The sequence below is a fragment of the Pinus tabuliformis genome, chromosome X, assembly GCF_031772625.1.
Source record: "Pinus tabuliformis cultivar Carrire ecotype Pingquan chromosome X, CPIR1, whole genome shotgun sequence".
Taxonomy (NCBI): Eukaryota; Viridiplantae; Streptophyta; class Pinopsida; order Pinales; family Pinaceae; genus Pinus; species Pinus tabuliformis.
This window is the reverse complement of record NC_142308.1, coordinates 1159456187-1159475674: the sequence shown is the minus strand read 5'-3', so window position 1 is coordinate 1159475674 and position 19488 is coordinate 1159456187. Positions and strand designations below refer to the sequence as shown.

General features: G+C 32.8%; 1 long non-coding RNA gene across 1 annotated transcript; it reads left to right on the top strand.

Annotated features, from left to right (window-relative positions):
- The first annotated feature begins 5736 nt into the window (after positions 1 to 5736).
- Positions 5737 to 6677, top strand: LOC149144015 (uncharacterized). Its single transcript, XR_016264251.1, has 2 exons — positions 5737 to 5896; positions 5986 to 6677. It is a non-coding gene; the product is annotated as an uncharacterized LOC149144015 (long non-coding RNA).
- Positions 6678 to 19488: the final 12811 nt, after the last annotated feature.

Here is a 19488-nt window from a genome sequence, read left to right as displayed (position 1 = left end):
CCTAAAACCATGGCCCATATTTTAATACTCTCTCTAAATCATCCTAAGTATTGAATTGGGAAATAAAGAAACCCATGGAGCATAGCTAAATAGCATAATTGGCGTTCTAGGTTGAGAATAACCACTAGTGAAAATCATCATATTGAGGCCAAAAACTATTGAATCTACAAATCACATCCCACAAAGAAAAGGTAGTTTAACTTTGATAAGTTGAACTCAATGGTAGGAACGTGTTTCATTTCTTCAACAATGTAAGGCCTTGGGTTATACTGAGGCATATCCAATGGATTAAAGGCTTTGTCATATGCCACATCCTTATAGGTGATGGGTCATTTAGTATTCTAGGATCCCAAATCACCTCGACGCAACCTTATGTTCAATATTATTGTGAACGTTTTTGAAATGTTCTAATCCTTAATGTAAAAAAATATTGAAGCATATTTCATTTAGAAATAAGACACTGTGTATTTGCAAGAATTCTCGACTAATTTTCTACACACTGCCTCAACTTTATCACTGACTCTGAATATGTTAACCAAAGAAGTGAAGAATTCCCATTTAGATTATTGATGAAGATTTGAATGTCCTTCTATTCCCACTACTCATTTCTTTTGTCCCACCTAGTTTTATGTTTGCAGTGGGATTCTTGTTGTATATTTGGGTCATGCAGGATGATGCCTGGCGGCCCCTCCACATCCTTCTTGTAAACAAATAGATGAACATGAAGCACATCTAGGCATCAACGAGTATGTTCGTAGTACAAAACCCAAGGGTAGACACATTAATTATGCGATTTTTGTGCATGATGTTGTTTATGATCCTTTGATTGAAGGTTCAATTCTTCTTCCATGCCAGATCATTCCTTGAGTTGAGTATTCTAGGTAGTATGTTCAACCCAGACATGGACTTATTGGGATTTGTCCCTGATATCATAATATGTTTACCAATGCCACTGACCTCGTGTAGCTTGGAGCACCATGCTTATCTAGTTTTCCATGCAAATATGCAAGCGCTTCCGACCACCATTGTTCCCTCATCGCCCCTCAAGCAGTGGATACACATGCTCCCTAGAAACTTAAGCTCTTAAGAAACCCTAGTGCCCAGCTCCATTGTCCCCTCAAATTTTACCATATTCATCATCATTATGTACAAATTTAATAATTATTTAAAATTTATCTCAAAAATTAAATATATGAAAACCTAAACCTTAACATTCTTAAAGTCAATCCAAACATTTTATCTTACTAACATAGCTATTTAATTTTTTTCTCGAGGGGTCGTAACTTAATTGGTTAAACTAAGAAATGTGAGCTTGTCGAAACTCAAAATACCCAAGTTAAATTCCCCCCTCTCATGACTCGGGCTACATGAAGGAGGATATATTGTAGCCCCAAAAAGTTTTACTTATACTTAGATGTGAGGTGGGCTACTAGATTCATTTAGGTTACAAACAAAAACATAGCTATTAATTTTTTAAGTCATTTTTTTAAGTAACAAGATTGTTATATAAGATTAATGTAATTGTTGATTAGTCACTTATCATATGGGAAATCAAATCAATGGTAGAATAAAAAAAAATTCCAAGTAAGTAATTGAATTTCGAACAAACTAATATTATAATATATTGAAGTATGCAGTTACATCAGAGAAAATTTCAACCCAAAAGTGGTCTCTTAAGGAAAAATAATTAAATAACTGTTAGAATAATAAGATACGAGTTATGAATTTTGGAGGGAAAAGAAGAAAACTACTTTTTTATTAGTGTACTTTTGGCTTATCTCCTTATATTTTAACTCAAATTTCAAGTGTAACTACTTGGTGGATGCAGAATTAAATTCTGAATCTAATGAGTACCTATTATGCATACTTCTAAGAAGACTGATATGGATACAAATTGAATATACATTAAAATAATGTGTTCAATACGTTTTTTAATGCAACTTAAATTTTTATTAGTTTGGGTCTTTGTCAAATTATGGATAATGGGTAATCACTAGATGTGGAATTTCATTCCCCACCCAATGAGTATACGCACTTGGAATTTGAGTTAACTTATAAAGAGATAAGCCAAAAATACAATTAAAAATAATAGTTTCTTCTCTTCCCTAAAAAATATTTACCTGCATCTCCTTTTAAATTTAAATCATTTTGATTGTTTTACATATTATTACATTCAAATTACATGAAAATTTCAAGCGCACTTTTAGGTTGAAAATTCCTCTAATGGTAACTTAAAAGTTACCTAGAGATAATGGTTTCCTACATATCCTAAAACATGTGAACTAGTAGCTTGAGTAAATTGATGACTAAACAACAAAAAATATTGACTACAAAATTGCATATGATTTAAGTAGAATGAGAGGCATCTACCATAATTTGACTAATAACACTAGAATTAGGGGAATGAGGAGTCGATCAAGGATCACCATTCACTCCAATATGCATCAATCATGTGTTCATCTCCTTAAGCTACTAGAGAATATGATCTAATACAAAGAGAATCTCCTCCTTCGTGTTGTTCATGTTTAGGATGACCCTATCAAGTAGAGATATCATATGCCAATATAAGTTAGTTGTATAGATATATTGATTATTACTAATAAGGGTGTGTCCAACATCTGACGCTCAAGAAAACATAGATTCCATCAGGTCAGTGTATAAAATAAATTGAAACAACCCCTGAAGATCAACTTTGACCTTGTTAGTTTGTGCTAAGATTTATGAAGGTATTTCCGCTTTATAAACTGATGTTAAGGTAGAATTATGTAAAACAACCCTATATACTCCGTCTAAACATCTACCTCTCACGCCACAATGAAAAAAAACCTATTCATGGGCAATCATGACTGGTGTAAAATCTAGCCAGGAAATTAGAGAGTAAAAAGAGTAACTATTGGAAGTCGGAAGCAAGTAGAGGAAATAAAGGGAAAGTAAGTACATGGAGGTAAATATTTGATAAGAATATAAATAAGAAGACAGAAGAAAAAAAATCCCAAAATACAAGCAAACTATGAGAGAACCAACTTCAGGATAGAGAATCATGACCATTAACACTGGAGTCCATAACGTAAAGTTGTAAAATTAAGACCCATACCCTAATTATGAGTGGAGCATTCAAACTTTTGTAACCAAGGAGTGAAATTCCATCAAAGTTGATGTTGGAAGTTAGATAAATGTGGTGACATCCATGTAGTAAAGTCCATGTAGTAATTGCAACTTTGATGTCACCCTGGATTGCACCTAAAGTAATCCATCTCTAGCAATGAATGTTCAGAGTCTTTCATTATTTAAAAAAAATGATTGGAAGGTGTAAGGGCACAATCACACAAAAGGTGTGTTGAAATCCATGGTGCCATACCTAGTTGACATGTTGCTACTGGCCCAATACGGGGAGTGCAAATATAGGTTAACTATTCTATGTTTCCAATATTTTTTAGGCATAATTCTGAATAGATTTTGCTAGAAATTTCTGAGGGATTCCTTGGAATCCTAAGTTTTATCTATGTAACATACATAATTCAACTATACTAAATGATATTCAAGGCTATGAAACAATTTATGCATCCAAAAAACACATTTAAAAAAATAAAATATCAAAATCTTACCAAAACTTTTATCACTAGATTCTCAAAATAAATCAAAAACATTATCTATATTACTTATGCTAAATTTTAAATATCTATATAAACTTTTTAACTTTACTTTTAAATTTTATATAATTGTTATAAATTTATAATATAGTTTGTATCATTTTTTAAAAATTATAATAACGTATTGTTTGTTTTTAGTTAATAAAAAGATAATCTTTTTAATTTTATTTTCTATTTCAAAATAAATATTACCCATCTATACATTATTCTTCATTAGTGTAACATCACTGGTTACTTTACTCAAATAAGTGATCCAAGTAAAACCTATACTTTCAAACCTGTACTTTTAAATATAAATTATATATATATATATATATATATATATATATATATATATATATATATAATTTTATATAAATCACAGATTTTCGTTAAAATGTAAATATAATATACCTAATTAAAAAAAATACAATTAAAAAGCCACAAATTTTTGTTAAAATGTAAATATAATATACCTAATAAAAAAAAATTACAATTAAAAAGCGTAATAGGACAACGGGACGAATAGATCAACTTAGACTCAAGAAAACTCCAATTAAGGCAAAGGTTCCAATAAATAAAAGAACGTCAATAAAACATAGATAGAATGCCAAAATGCCATTGTATTCTAGTTTTCAGTCCAAATCGTGCAAGCCTCATACAATGTATAATGTCTTAGTCTTTCGTGAGAGAGGATACAGAGAGGTCTTTTCAGAACGTATTATAATGACCATTAGTCATTATACATAACACTTTTCCCTCTTAAATGTTTTCGTCATTATACGTTATAACGTTTATAATTTCAAAATATGTTTTTAAGACTGGGAATAAGAACTGTGATATAAAATTATATATATATATATATATATATATATATGAATATTTACTAATTTAAAAAAAAATTAGATAATTTTTTAATTATAATTATAGTGTTTGAAAGTTTGAGAAATAATTTTATTGGTGATTAAAGTAATGTGAACGAAATCTATAGTTCAATTCTGTTTAATTGTGACTTGATTTATGAAAAAAATAATAAACCATAAACCTCTAAAAATTTATTAATAATTATATATAAAACAATCTACTAATTTTTTTTAAAATACAAAAATATATATAAAATATTAAAAAACTATATTTTTAATAAAATTAAAACTAATTATGATAATAAATTAAATTTATTATATAGAAATTTCTTACTCCACATTTTTTTTAATCATTTAGCTTTATCTCATATATTAATTAATTGATATTGAAAACCATTCATACATAAATCTTTTAAATATTATTTCATAAGTATACACACATAGACAACCATTTATTTTGTATTCAATTTAATATTATGTTGTTTAAAATAAAACTAACGTATATTTTTCAAATTTTTTAATATATGTTTTCGTTCATTTTTTCTTTTCTTCGTTCAATTGTCACAACTTCTCTGCATTGCTTGTTTAGGTATTTTTTTACAATTAAAACAAATATTATCATCTCTAATAAAATAAAAACGGGTTATTAGTCTCTGCCTGGAGTATCGTTGACTTCCTCTTAATTCACTTTGACCGAATAATATTACCCGTACATTTGAGGTTCAAACCTATGTTTTAAAAAAAATGTTCGGCTCAACCAATTTGGAGGTCTTATTGCCGGCCTCGCCGGCCTCGCCTGGCCAGGGAGTGTAAGTTATTTTATCCGAAGTGTTTTAAAACAAAGCCGATCAAGTGTTATTTTATGCAAAGTAATAAGGTTCGGGAATTAGGCAGTTTGGCACCACTGTCGCTGCATGTACACAGCTGCCACGGCTTCTTCTACAACTGCCACGGATTAGGCAGTTTGGCACCACTGTCGCTGCATGTACACAGCTGCCACGGCACACAGCTGCCACGGCTTCTTCTACAACTGCCACGGATTAGGCAGTTTGGCACCACTGTCGCTGCATGTACACAGCTGCCACGGCTTCTTCTACAGCTGCCACGGCTTCTTCTACAACTGCCACGGCTTCTTCGAAGTGTCCTACGGCTTCTTCCAAGTTTTATTAACTATAAGGTTAGGGGGATTATCGTCGCCTATCCCTGGGCTATGGCTGGATGATGATGGAGTAAGTGCCAACCAATTTGCCCAAATTGTTCCAGGTTGCTTTCTGTTTAGACTTGAATGAGGTGTATCCTCAATTTACATTGCTCCACTGGCAATGATAGATTTTCACGAGGGTTTGGATACGACAATGCAGCTTATGGGTTCTTCCTCATGGCGAACAATCATCGCAGCTCCAGGTAACTCACAACCCTACTCGTTATCCTTCCGCTGTACTGAGCAATTTGCCGCTAGTGTTCAATAATTACTTTGCTGTTGCTATGAACAGGGGTTTTCTCGGCTACAGGAATGGCCTACGTGCTATGGTTCTTCCTTTTAAAGCGTGTTCTTAAAATTTTAAAGCGCGGGCTGACCCTTACAGGTATAATGTGGAGCTCCGGTTCCAATCCCCATTAATCTTGTTTCTTCCCAACTGGCCGTCGTTTTTTTTTTCCATTTTCCAGGTTCCTTTTCCATCACCTCTATATGAGGGCTTACCCATGCTTGATAGCTTATATTTGCTTATGGTTCTTGGTTCCTGGAAGTTGTTACAATTCGTTTTTTTTTTCAATTTTCCAGGTTCCTTTTCCATCACCTCTATATGAGGGCTTACCCATGCTTGATAGCTTATATTTGCTTATGGTTCTTGGTTCCTGGAAGTTGTTACAATTCGAACTTCACATAGGTCGCATCAGTTGTTAATTAGGGTTTAGGGTTTGAGTTTATCTTGTAGCCGTTTTTTTTAAAGATTAATATGGCTTATGTATCAAAGTATTTTTGGCCAGGAAGAATTAAAGCTCGGCTTTTGAGCAGAAGAAGTTATGACTGTAATTGGGTTCTTTTCTAGTTAGATTCTCGCCGGACAGACTTGACCTCACGGTCTGTTGTGTAGGTTCTGCACAGACTTGACATCTCCTGGGCTTTATCGTTGGACTGTATGTTAACTCTCTTTAATGCTACAGACTTTTTAACTCCTTATAACATGTATTGTTCTGGTTCTGTCATTATAATTGCTGTATTTAATTAATATAACTACCCTAAATTTTCAACGTAACAGAGAGAAATAAATAAATGAAAACGGCATTCTATACACTGAATTTTGATGTCATAAAGTTACAAAGACTTGAATGAAAAACCGCATTATATATTCAGAATTTTGGTCTCACAATGCCTACAGGACTATCACCATTATTTAGTAGCCACATATACATTCTGGCTATTTTATATAATATAACAGTGTTATTTTCTAGCAGTCTGGACTCATGAACATGGTGGATGGCGGCAACATTTTTTGCAACATTTACATGCATCGAAGCATAATTCGCAGCACAAACAGTACGGGCTGTTGTGAAAGCTGTTCACGTTATCGTGACCAGTTGATGTGGATAACGGACCTGCAAACTCACAGATGCCCCATTACATTAATATAACTCAAATGAAAAAACTAAAAAGAAAACATTACCTTTCACTAACAAAAAGCATTGCCATACCTGTCACCAACAGAATTATATTGCTTTTGCTGTGTCGGCGTTGTGATTAATTGAGCAACTTAATATGTTATAATACAAACGTAGCATAAGGAAAAATGAGTTATAATACCAACCTTTTGGCATCATTTTCTCCTCCGACACCTTTAATTGTGAATTTCGTTGTGATGCGGACGACGACGACGGCCCTGCTGTTATGGAGTGGGCATGCGAAAGCGAAACAGAAAGCAGCACAAGTAGTATTACTAGTGTGTAACAACAAGCAACTAAAACTCTGTTAGTTGTACAATAATTAGCCCCAGCCATTTTCAGATTAATGTTATATGTTATAACAGTGATGGAATACTTTCAAATGTACAACATACTTTCAGAGCTACATATATATAATATGCCGAATTTTGTTTGTTTCTGTTTCAGACACCATCAATTTCGCTATGCCGAATTTTGTTTGTTTCTGTTTCAGACACCATCAATTTCGCTGCCTCCAACAGGTAGAGTGATGATTCTGGGCAAAAATCTAGTTTTGTTGTCCCTGAACCTTTCTTTAAAAGTTATTTCAGGGCAAGGACCAGAAATTAAAAAGAGAAAGAGCATCCATTACATTTAAAACACTCTAAATAAATTAGAGCATCCCCTGAAATTAAAAAGAGAAAGAGCATCCATTACATTTAAAACACTCTAAATAAATTAGAGCATCAATTAACAGAGTTTATTGATTAGCACTGAGATGAAAATATAGCCTTCCTCCTCGTAGCCAGCGTCCTGCACTACAAATATCTGTTGTTTTAATCGGTTGGTCTCCTGTTTTAAACGGTTGGTTACATCATTTTCATGGTTCTTCAAGGTATATGTTGCTGATGGTGCCATCGTTGTCAATCCATCTTGCTTCGGTGGTTCCAAACCATTGGCAGCGCCAAGTTGATGATCTATTGCGATGTTCATTTGCAATATGTGAGAGAAATTATAGGAAAAAAATTCACACGGGTAACAACATATCCATTGACAATTACAGAAAAAATAACAGAGAAGAGGAACAGCAGAGTAAATATGAATACCAGGAGTAAGCTTCGCGTGAGCATCTGGCGAATCTCCAACATCTCCCAGCAGAGTAAATATGAATACCAGGAGTAAGCTTCGCGTGAGCATCTGGCGAATCTCCAACATCTCCCAGCTTGCGTTCAAGCTGAGCCATTCTACTGCACTTGGCAAGACTAGCACTTCTGTACAAATTCTAAACTTCTGGTTCTCAAAATGTATCTCAGACAGAGTGAAGCGTATGGTTTACTAATTTGACAAACTTGGTTCATGCAGTTGATAACGTGTCTGTCGTAAAAAACACGTGTCAAACTTTTTCATCCATTCCCTCATTATTTATTGAAGTGCTAAGTTCCTTTGGTGAAGTTCGCTGGTATTGACGCTGACGCCGCATGGTTATTTCATCCATTCCCTCATTATTTATTGAAGTGCTAAGTTGGTTTGGTGAAGTTCGCTGGTATTGACGCTGACGCCGCATGGTTATTTTTGAAGGTGGAAAGCATTGCGCCTCAAACACGAGGCTGCCTCGAATATTGGTTAGCTTTCAAGTATTTCTCTTAAATATTTTTTTCCATCGTCGAGAATATACTAAAAATATATATAAAATTGGTATTCCACAATATTCTTTATCTTATCTCTTTATTCTTTATCTTATTTCTTTGCTTAATATATGCACGCAAATAATTGATAAATCTTATCTGTTTGCTTAATATATGCATGGAAATAATTGAATTTATCATATGTTAATATGCTTCTTCATTTTTAAAATCTTTAAAAATGGTGAAGGCATTTTCTCTATCTATATTTAAAATAGAAAAAAACCCAATCAATTTGAAATTGGTATTAGGATTTATAATAATTAATTTAAATTTTAATTGTTATGAATTACATTTGGGCTTTATTTGAGACTATTCTAAGTGATATGTTTTATTCATTATAAGAAATATTTTTTTTATTTTTAATTCCATCTTCATATCTAAATTTATTTATAATAACTTAAATAAAACATATAATTCATTTCACATTCCTAACCTTAAAATAACAAATTCTTTTGACATTCCTAACTTTTAAATAACAAAATCCAGGCAAATTCTTTTGACATTCCTAACTTTTAAATAACAAAATCCAGGCAACGTGAGAAACAAAAATTATATCTATATATGCGTTCATTTAATATTCTGAAAAGTTAATTCCCAAATTCCCAACGATAATTGTAAAGGAATATATGTTAATATCTTTGATTGAGATTATTATGTTAGAAATTAAATGGAAGTTTCTAAATCTTAATGTCACCCAACTAATTAAGTCATTCCATAATTAAAAGCATTAAAGCATTAAAGGATTAAAGCATTAAAGCGTTGAATTGGTATATGATGGACGTACCAGATTTAAAGTTAATAATATAAAGGATTGGGTCCTCTCTCTCCCACACAAGGGTTGTATTCTTTTCCATCAAGAAACACATAAAGGAAGTGTGGGCAAGAGGAGAGAAACCGAATTCTGAGAAGAAGAGTAGCAGCTGTCAGGAAACAGAAGACATAAGATGGCAGCCATTACATCTTCCGCTGTTAATCAAGGTATGTCATCTTAAAATCATGTTCTGTATGTGAAATATTTGGTATTGATGATCTTTGGGCTGTCAGTTAAGATTTTTTACATTTGGTATCAGAGCAACAATCAATAACTGAATATTTCCTATGATTGCAATTGATCTGTTCATGGCTTGACGAAAATATGCTGTCCTCTATGGTGACACATAACCCCATATTTGCGTGTCGGCCTTTTGATTCAAGCGCTTTCATCCAAATGGATTTTAAGATTATTTAGGCATGCTTCGGTTGCTTTTATTCTTTTCTCATGATGTTAATCAAGTGTGATAAGTTGAGCATCTCCGCAACTGTGCTGTTTTTCAAGTTTGCATAGACTCTTGGACCATTCGCGTTGAAGTTTGAACGCTGGTTGAAGGGAAAACAATGGTGCTCTATTGGTGACTGAATCATTTCTCTATGCGTTGATGTCATGTGTTGAATGTCTCTTCAGAATTTGCATATGCGTTGGTCGTTCTACTTAAATGATGCGTTGATCCATTACAATTTCAAAGGGTCTTTTCGTGCATCATTTGTGTTGGCCATTTGTCGAACTTCGATTTTAAAAAACATCTAATTTGTCCAATATTAATCATTGGATTTTGGGTATCGATACTATTAACATTGGATTTTTGGTATCAATACTTTTCGGATAAACTTGTGATTCGATTCCTGTAAAAGTATTTTAATGTTTTAGGTTCATTCTCATCCGATTTATTCTTCCGTCAGCTGTTCAATTACCAGCTCATTACAGTATGAGTGGATGGTCAAGATTATTAATTCCAAGATAAGGTTTAAGATGGGATGAATTTTAATACCCTATTAAATCATTCACACCTCATGTCGCGCCCTCACTCCGCCACGAGACTTAGTAGTCGAGAGGGCAGTTGAAATAAACAGGGGTATAATGTTCCTTTGTCGGGTAAGAATTTAAGAGTTTCGTTTTTCAAGAAACTGCCATAGTCAGCAGTCAAACTAACTTGGACGCCAAGCCTTTTTATTTTTATGATGATAACAGAACGAATTCTCCATTCAATCGAATTGTTTGAATGAGTCCGAACATTGTTTAAATAAATGGCAAGCATGTACCGATTTCGAAACCTTTAATCTTAAACACCGACAAGAGGAATTTGAAACGTCCACGCATTCCACCAGGCCGTAAAATAAAGACTTGAACAGTTCGTATTGAATTAAATTGATGAAACCGAAATAAAGAATGCCTTTTCGGAAATGCATGTCCAATCTGTTGTTTGAATGAACCGTTCATGTGATTCCGGCATAAAGAATCCCGATCCGGTAATGAAAGTCCAATCTGTTGTTTGAATGACGCATTCGTATGCCTTTCCAGTAATGGAAATCCAAAATAATTGTTTGAAATTTTAGGCATAAAAGTAATTGCTCTATGACTGATTGTTTTGCATAAGGTATGTGTTATAAATTATTTATGCACATGAGATTTATGATTTTGTTAATCACCAAAGTGGTCAAAATCAGAATAATCATTTAGTGCATAAGTGACATAATGATTATTGATAGAAATTGCCAGTTATAATAATACCAATTAAGAACTGGCGTCACTAATGATAGAACCTGAGAACTTACCCAAAGGAAAGTCTTGTTCTACAACTAGTTGACATGATGAGGTTTGATAGATATTTTGATTAAATAAATATTGATCATCCAAAGATGTCAGTTCTATTTAATTGAATATATTTATTACCTACTTATGTTTTGGTAATTAATTATGTTAAGTATAAGATAGTATCTACCCAAAGGAGTGCTATATTATACTATTATGTCTACATCTTAATCGCGTTAGTTATGAGCTTATAGTTATTTCATTTTCGATTTCAAGGATGTCTATCTTTCGTATGTTTTGAATCAAATTTAGTTGAAGTTCCTATTAATACATGGTGGCTTGATACTGGTGCTACAACTCATGTTTCCAACAATATGCAGGGATTTCTTACGATCCGAACCATAAATCCAAATGAAGATCGTTTTCTCTTTATGGGAAACGGAATGAAATCTTCAATTGAAGGCATTGGGACTTATCGTCTAATTCTAGAAAGTGGATATGTATTAGACTTATACAGTACCCTTTATGTACCTTCATTATCTAGAAACCTTATTTCCGCAAGTAAATTGGATATTTCTGGTTTTAGATGTATGATTGGATCTGGTTGTTTTGATTTATATAAGAATACTGATAATGTTGGTTCTGGTATTCTAATTGATGGTTTATATAAATTGAAATTGAATGACACTTATGCGAATTCCTTGTTGAATGTAGTAAATAATGTTGAATGTAAACGTAGCAGGTTGAATGAAAATTCTGCTTTCTTGTGGCATAAACGACTAGGTCATATATCCAAAGAAAGAATGATGAGATTAGTAAGTAATGAAATTTTGTCAAATTTGGACTTTAGTGATCTAGAATTATGTGTGGATTTTATTAAAGGTAAACAAACCAAACATAATAAGAAAGGAGCCACTAGAAGCAGCCAGCTTCTTGAAATGATACACACTGATATTTGCGGACCTATGGACACTCCAGCCTTTAATGGAGAAAAGTATTTCATCACTTTTATTGACGATTTTTCCCGTTATGGTTATGTCTATTTGCTTCATGAAAAATCTCAATCTGTGAATGTCCTTGAGATGTTTGTAAAGGAAGTTGAGAGGCAACTAGATAAAAAGGTGAAAATCATAAGGTCGGATAGAGGTGGTGAATATTATGGTAAATATAATGGGTCAGGCCAGTGTCCAGGTCCATTTGCAAAATTCCTCGAAAGTCATGGCATATGTGCGCAATACACAATGCCAGGTACACCACAGCAAAATGGTGTAGCAGAAAGACGCAATAGGACGTTAATGGATATGATTAGGAGTATGATGTTAGATTCTACACTACCTAAGAATTTGTGGTCGTATGCTCTCAAAACCGCTAACTATTTGTTGAATAGGGTTCCTAGTAAAGCTGTTCAAAAGACTCCTTTTGAGTTATGGACTAACAGGAAACCTAGCTTAAGAAACCTGCATGTTTGGGGTTGTCCACATGAAAAGAAATTAGATTCTCGAACGATCAGTGGGTATTTTTTAGGTTACCCTGAGAAATCTAAAGGGTATGTGTTTTACTGTCCTAATCATAGTCCAAGAATTGTAGAAACTGGTAATGCAAGATTCATTGAGAATGGTGAAGTCAGTGGGAGTACTAGAAGAGAAATAGTAGAAATAAAGGAAACAAGGGTAAATGTTACATTGCCTAGAATAGTTCCTCCATCTACTATTACTCCAAATGTTGTTCCAGCTGTTGTAGAACAGCATGATGATAATGAACAACATATAAATGAAGAAGTACTTCCTGAAGGAAATGACTTACATAATGCTGATATGCATGAACCACAACAAGTAGCATTAAGAAGACCTCAAAGAAATCGTAGGTCAGCTATTTCTAATGATTATGTGGTTTATATGCAAGAATCAGATTATGATATTGGAATCAATAAGGATCCAGTTTCGTTTTCACATGCTGTAGAAAGTAAAGAGTCAAAGGAATGGATTAATGCCATGAAAGAAGAACTGAAATCCATGCAACAGAATGAAGTTTGGGATCTCGTTGAGTTACCACATGGCTGTAAAAGAGTCGGAAGCAAATGGGTTTTTAAAACCAAACACGACTCTAGTGGTAATATCGAACGGTATAAAGCTAGACTTGTTTCTAAGGGTTACACTCAGAAAGATGGTGTTGATTACAAGGAGACTTTTTCTCCTGTTTCGAAAAAGGACTCACTAAGAATAATAATGGCATTAGTAGCTCATTATGATTTGGAGTTGCATCAAATGGATGTGAAAACAGCCTTTCTGAATGGAGATCTTGACGAGGATGTTTATATGGATCAACCTGAGGGTTTTTCTGTAGAAGGTAAAGAACAATTGGTGTGTAAACTTAAGAAGTCAATATATGGGCTTAAACAAGCATCCCGGCAGTGGAATATTAAGTTCAATACCATTATTACATCTTTTGGTTTTAATGAAAATACGGTTGATCACTGTATATACCAAAAGATCAGTGGGAGCAAGTTTATTTATCTGGTCCTTTATGTTGATGACGTCTTGCTTGCTGCAAATAATTTAAGTATATTGCACGAGACTAAGGAATTTCTCTCAACGAAAGATTACATGCTCATCCAATGAATCAGAAGTGATTGGATATAGCGATTCAGATTTTGCTGGATGCATCGATACTAGAAAATCGACTTTTGGTTACCTGTTTATGTTTGCTCAAGGTGCCATATCATGGAAAAGTGCGAAACAGACTATCGTTGCTTCATCCACTATGGAGGCAGAATTTGTGGCATGTTATGAAGCCACAATTCATGCATTATGGCTGCGGAACTTTATTTCAGGACTTGCGGTTGTCGACACCATTAGCAAGCCGCTGAAAATTTATTGTGATAACTCTGCAGCAGTATTTTTCTCAAAGAATGACAAGTACTCTAAAGGTGCCAAACATATGGAACTGAAGTATCTTGTTGTGAAAGATGAGGTTCAGAAACAAAGAATGTCAATCATGCACATCAGGACAGAACTTATGATTACAGACCCTTTGACGAAAGGGTTACAACCAAGACAATTTAAGGAACATGTTCAAAGAATGGGTCTTGGTTGTATTAATGATAATTGATGTGTGACATTCTGAGCTCTTTTATGTGTTTCTGATATACAATTATGTGTCTCTTGTTTTAATGAAGTAGTACGTATTTTATGTAATTTTAAACAAGAAAGAGTCTTATAAAGATATTATGTTTAATCATTATGATATAAGACATTATGTGGACCATTATGCTGTTTTATATAAATTATGAGTATGAATTGATGGATTGCTGGTATTGTAGTATATGGAAGGGAATGCATTGAATTAATAGTGCACAACCGCCATAACTCTCAGCAATTTATCATAGTATGATGTTCAACACTTAATATTATGAATAGTCGGGTCAAGTGGGAGAATGTTAGAAATTAAATGGAAGTTTCTAAATCTTAATGTGACCCAACTAATTAAGTCATTCCATAATTAAAAGCATTAAAGCATTAAAGCATTAAAGGATTAAAGCATTAAAGCGTTGAATTGGTATATGATGGACGTACCAGATTTAAAGTTAATAATATAAAGGATTGGGTCCTCTCTCTCCCACACAAGGGTTGTATTCTTCCCCATCAAGAAACACATAAAGGAAGTGTGGGCAAGAGGAGAGAAACCGAATTCTGAGAAGAAGAGTAGCAGCTGTCAGGAGACAGAAGACATAAGATGGCAGCCATTACATCTTCCGCTGTTAATCAAGGTATGTCATCTTAAAATCATGTTCTGTATGTGAAATATTTGGTATTGATTATCTTTGGGCTGTCAGTTAAGAATTTTTACATATTAGGCATTGATCTCATTTTGTGTACGTGCATCACCAAAAGAAGCCTATGTAGGGACATCAACATCTACATTCTCTCTTCTTTTCCATATAACAAATCTTTTCCATATAACAAAAATATTGATAACATTTATGAATATTTAACCGCAGGTTTTGCATTGGAGGTTGTGCTGCTATTAACTATTTTTTTCTTTTAACATTTTTTAATCTTTTTAGATTACTTTTCACTTTTATGATTAGAACAGTTCTAGTATTGACATTAACATTCCCAAGATATACCTGAAAGGAAAAATTCTGTTACAAAAACTTACGTCTCTCTCATTAATTTCTCACTCTAAAATGTATTGCATACCCACACTTAGCCTTTCTTGGCACACTCTTAATCCCCATGGCTTGCGATTCCTACAACAAGAGGTTGCAATATGCGTGTACTAAATACAAATACAGGAAGCAACATATTTCTGCATCCCAACGGTATTATACAACTAATTTTCATGTTAAAAGTTGGCCACCTTCCGTGGAAGTAATTGGCTAGTCGAAACGAGAAGTCTTTAAATAGTATACTGACATGTTGAGTGTTTTCACAACGTGTTGAGCTGATTTAAATAGATGGAGAGCGTTTGTATTGTTGTTGTGGCAGACCCCTGAATTTTTTAACCAATTACACATTGAATTTGGCATGTTGCAGAAAGCGTTTGTATTGTTGTTGTAGCAGACCCCGGCTTGTTGTGGCAGACCCCGGCAGGGACTACAGGCTGCATGCAGCACTTGTTTGATTTATAGGTTGATTATTAGTTTTGAATTTTGTTATGTCTATTTCAAAACTCAGTGTGAATGAATATGGTTAAAATCGAATGATTTATTTAAGCTTTAAAATAATTATTAAATACCCAAATAAATATTAATAATCTGTAAATTATAATTTCAATTTCTTTTATTTTTAAATTTTATATTTTGTTAACGATAGTTATGTCAGATAGAGATTCAGGTTTACTTAAATTTTTAGAAGATATGATTTATTGGTATGCGTACATAATTATGTTTTAGTTACCAATATATGCGAAAATATAAAGAGTTAACTATGTATTTGAAGACATGTTAGATAGGTATGTAATCAACTAACTTATAATGGGGGATTATTTACAGAAAGTTTTCTTTTAACAATATTTATTAGATATCTTTTAAGATGAGTATTTTTGAGGTCTTATACGGAAGGATGTGTCATGTTATTTTAAGTTGGAGTCGACTAAAATATAGGTGCCAAATCCATTACAAGAAAGGGAACATATGGTGAAATAAATCCAGTAATATCTAAAGGAAATTTAGGATTAACAAAAAAAACTATACAAATTTATAGAACATATAAATAGTTTCAAGTGTGTGAAGATGTTTATGTAAAATTATGATAAAAAAAAATTCCTTAAAATTGGGGAGTTGCTTAGAACTAACACCGCATTTTTGTGGGCCATTTAAAATACTACGCTGAGTTGGGCTAGTGGTCATTAGAGAAACTTTCAGGTGAAATGTGCCTATAAATGTTTCATCTAATTTTCATGTCATAATATGTAAGTTTATATGAATCTGCTAAATTTAAAAAGAAGTACATGTAAATTTTTTGGAGGAAAAAAACTATTTTTTCAATTGTATTTTTGACTTATCTCCTGATAGGTTTACTCAAATTTCAAGTGTAGATACTAAATGGGTGCAAACTTAAATTCCTCATCCAATGAATACCTATTATGTATACTTTTGAGAATATCCACATTGATAAAAAATTGAAGATATATTGAAAAGTGTGTCTTCTTCAAAAGTATGCATAATGGATACTCGTTCAATGACGAATCAATTTTGCATCCAAGGAATGTCTACACTTGAAATTTGAGTAAATATATAAGGAGATAAGCTAAAAATATGTTTAAAAAAATAGTTTTCTTTTTTTCCCTCTAAAAGTCATAAATTGTATTTTATTATTTTAACTATTATTTTATTATTTTTCCTTAAAAGACCACTTTTAGTATGACATTTCCTCTAATTCTATTAGCTAGCACTACCAAACCATATTAGAGTTCATAATGTGTTTTATGTGTCTCTTTTGAAAAACTATATACATCATCTTGCTCATATACTTGATTGGAATGTTGTACAACTCGATTAGAAGGAGAGCTCTAAGTCAAGTCTCTACAAATTTTCGATTGGAGGGAAATTACACTCTAGAATTGAGTCATCGCCTAGGTTAATGCAAAGTGAAAGAACTTTGGGCCTGAGGAGACTAGATAGGAGATGGAAGCTGAAATGAAGGATGTTTTTGCTATGTTATTCCAAGGAAAATGGAAGCTTGAGAACACCAAGGATAGTGTTCCATTTTAAGGCAAGTAGAGATGTAGTTCTTGTAGAAAATTTACTTTACGACATTTATACTAAAAATATTGGTTGAATGGTGATGAGAGATAAATGCCATGAGATGCTCATGGAAATATTTATTTTTAAATAAATAAATGAAATTTATTTTAGTGTTTAATGTTCTTGGAAATATGTTAAAGGCTAACATGTGAGATTCTCCTAACTACGAAGAAAACAATTATAATCAGCTATGCCCAAGAAGCGGTAGGAAGAGAAAAAAGAAAAAATCCTCCTTTTTTCCCATTTAGTGTGTGAAAAATGCTGGAAAAGACAGGCCAAAATAAATTCATGGCTAGAGATAGATGTCATGAGGTGGCCCATGTAAAATAAGAATTAATGGAGAGAAACACAGTTTCCTTTAGAAAACAACTAGTGGAAGAGAAACACTAGTTTTGAAGCATGAGAAACTAGTGGAATAATTCTAAAGGGTTAAGGAGGCCCATTTTTTTCTTGGAGGGAGGAGTAGAAATTGGGGGGAAATAACCTGGAATCCTTTAGCCTTTTTCCTAGAATATTATGGATAAGTATATGGATGTTTAATTAATTTTTCCAATGAATAAGTTAGTCAATGAAATTTGATTAAAACATTATTTTGAATTTAAACCTTATCAAAAATAAAAAATATTATGAGAGGATATCGTAATGATTTGTAAAATTACAGATAGATATCAATTATGTTTGTCTATATGTGTGTATGTTTATGTTATCCTTTGGAAAGTCATTGAAGGACTTCTAGTAAAATTAAAGGCTTACTCTGCTATCGAGGGTGGTTAAAAGTTGTAACCATAACTTCACTCTAGTATTCCCTATGAGGATGGGAATAAACAAAAGAAAGATATAGGACATTATATAAGATAAAAATTATAATAGATATAGACAATAAATTAAGACTCAAAGATTATATTTAGAAGTTAATTGTTTCCTATTACTCGAATTAAATTCAGACGAGGGTAGAATAAAAGAACTATATCCATATTAACATATATACATATATAATTGTACTATTGTGGTTGGGACATGAGGGAAGATAAGTATGTGTTAGATGTCTTAGGCCATAGCGTGGATGGAACCCTGCTCATAAGCCCAGGAACATTAATCATGTACCAATAAGTATTAGGGCTTAGAGAAGACCTTGAAGCATTTTCTCGTGTTAGGAAAATGCTAGGTATTTATCCTTATTAATTATATCATTAACTATATAGTTACATAAAAGAATATACTCACAAAAGGTAAGTAAATGAAAAAAGTGTGCATGCTAAGAAAATAATATGACCACATTGAAAATAAACAATAAATGCTACATCATGCATATTAAGAGCACAAAAATGGAAAAACTATAGCAAAAAGGGTATGAAGATCTTATAGAAAGTAATGAACAAGGGCAAGATTATTTTCAAAAAAGAAAAGCACACAATTTTGATTTTTCTACCTGAATGGAAAATAAGAATTTCAAACTCGTATGTATGTAGGCTACGCCTTCATTATACATGACAATTTAACAAAACCTTATTGGAAAACAATATCAACAAATTGGTTTAGATGCCTCAAAAAAGAAAATCACAATCTCTATTCTCTTAAAGGAAAAGAAGAATTATACAAAGGTGAAAATCTCAGCTAGCAAACTTGGGTCATGCATCTATATATATACATAAGAGCTAGATAATTTTAGCAATTATGTTTAATTTAATTACAGAAAGCGAGTGATGACAAGAACTAAAATATAACTTTGGAATTAAACAACATGAAATAGTATCTAACTAAGGCCCACGTAAAGTATTTCAAAAAACCCTAATGTAAGCAATGTCCATCCAGGTCATGGGTAGGAAGCCTAAGCGAGGAATCACCTCTGCAAAGAAAG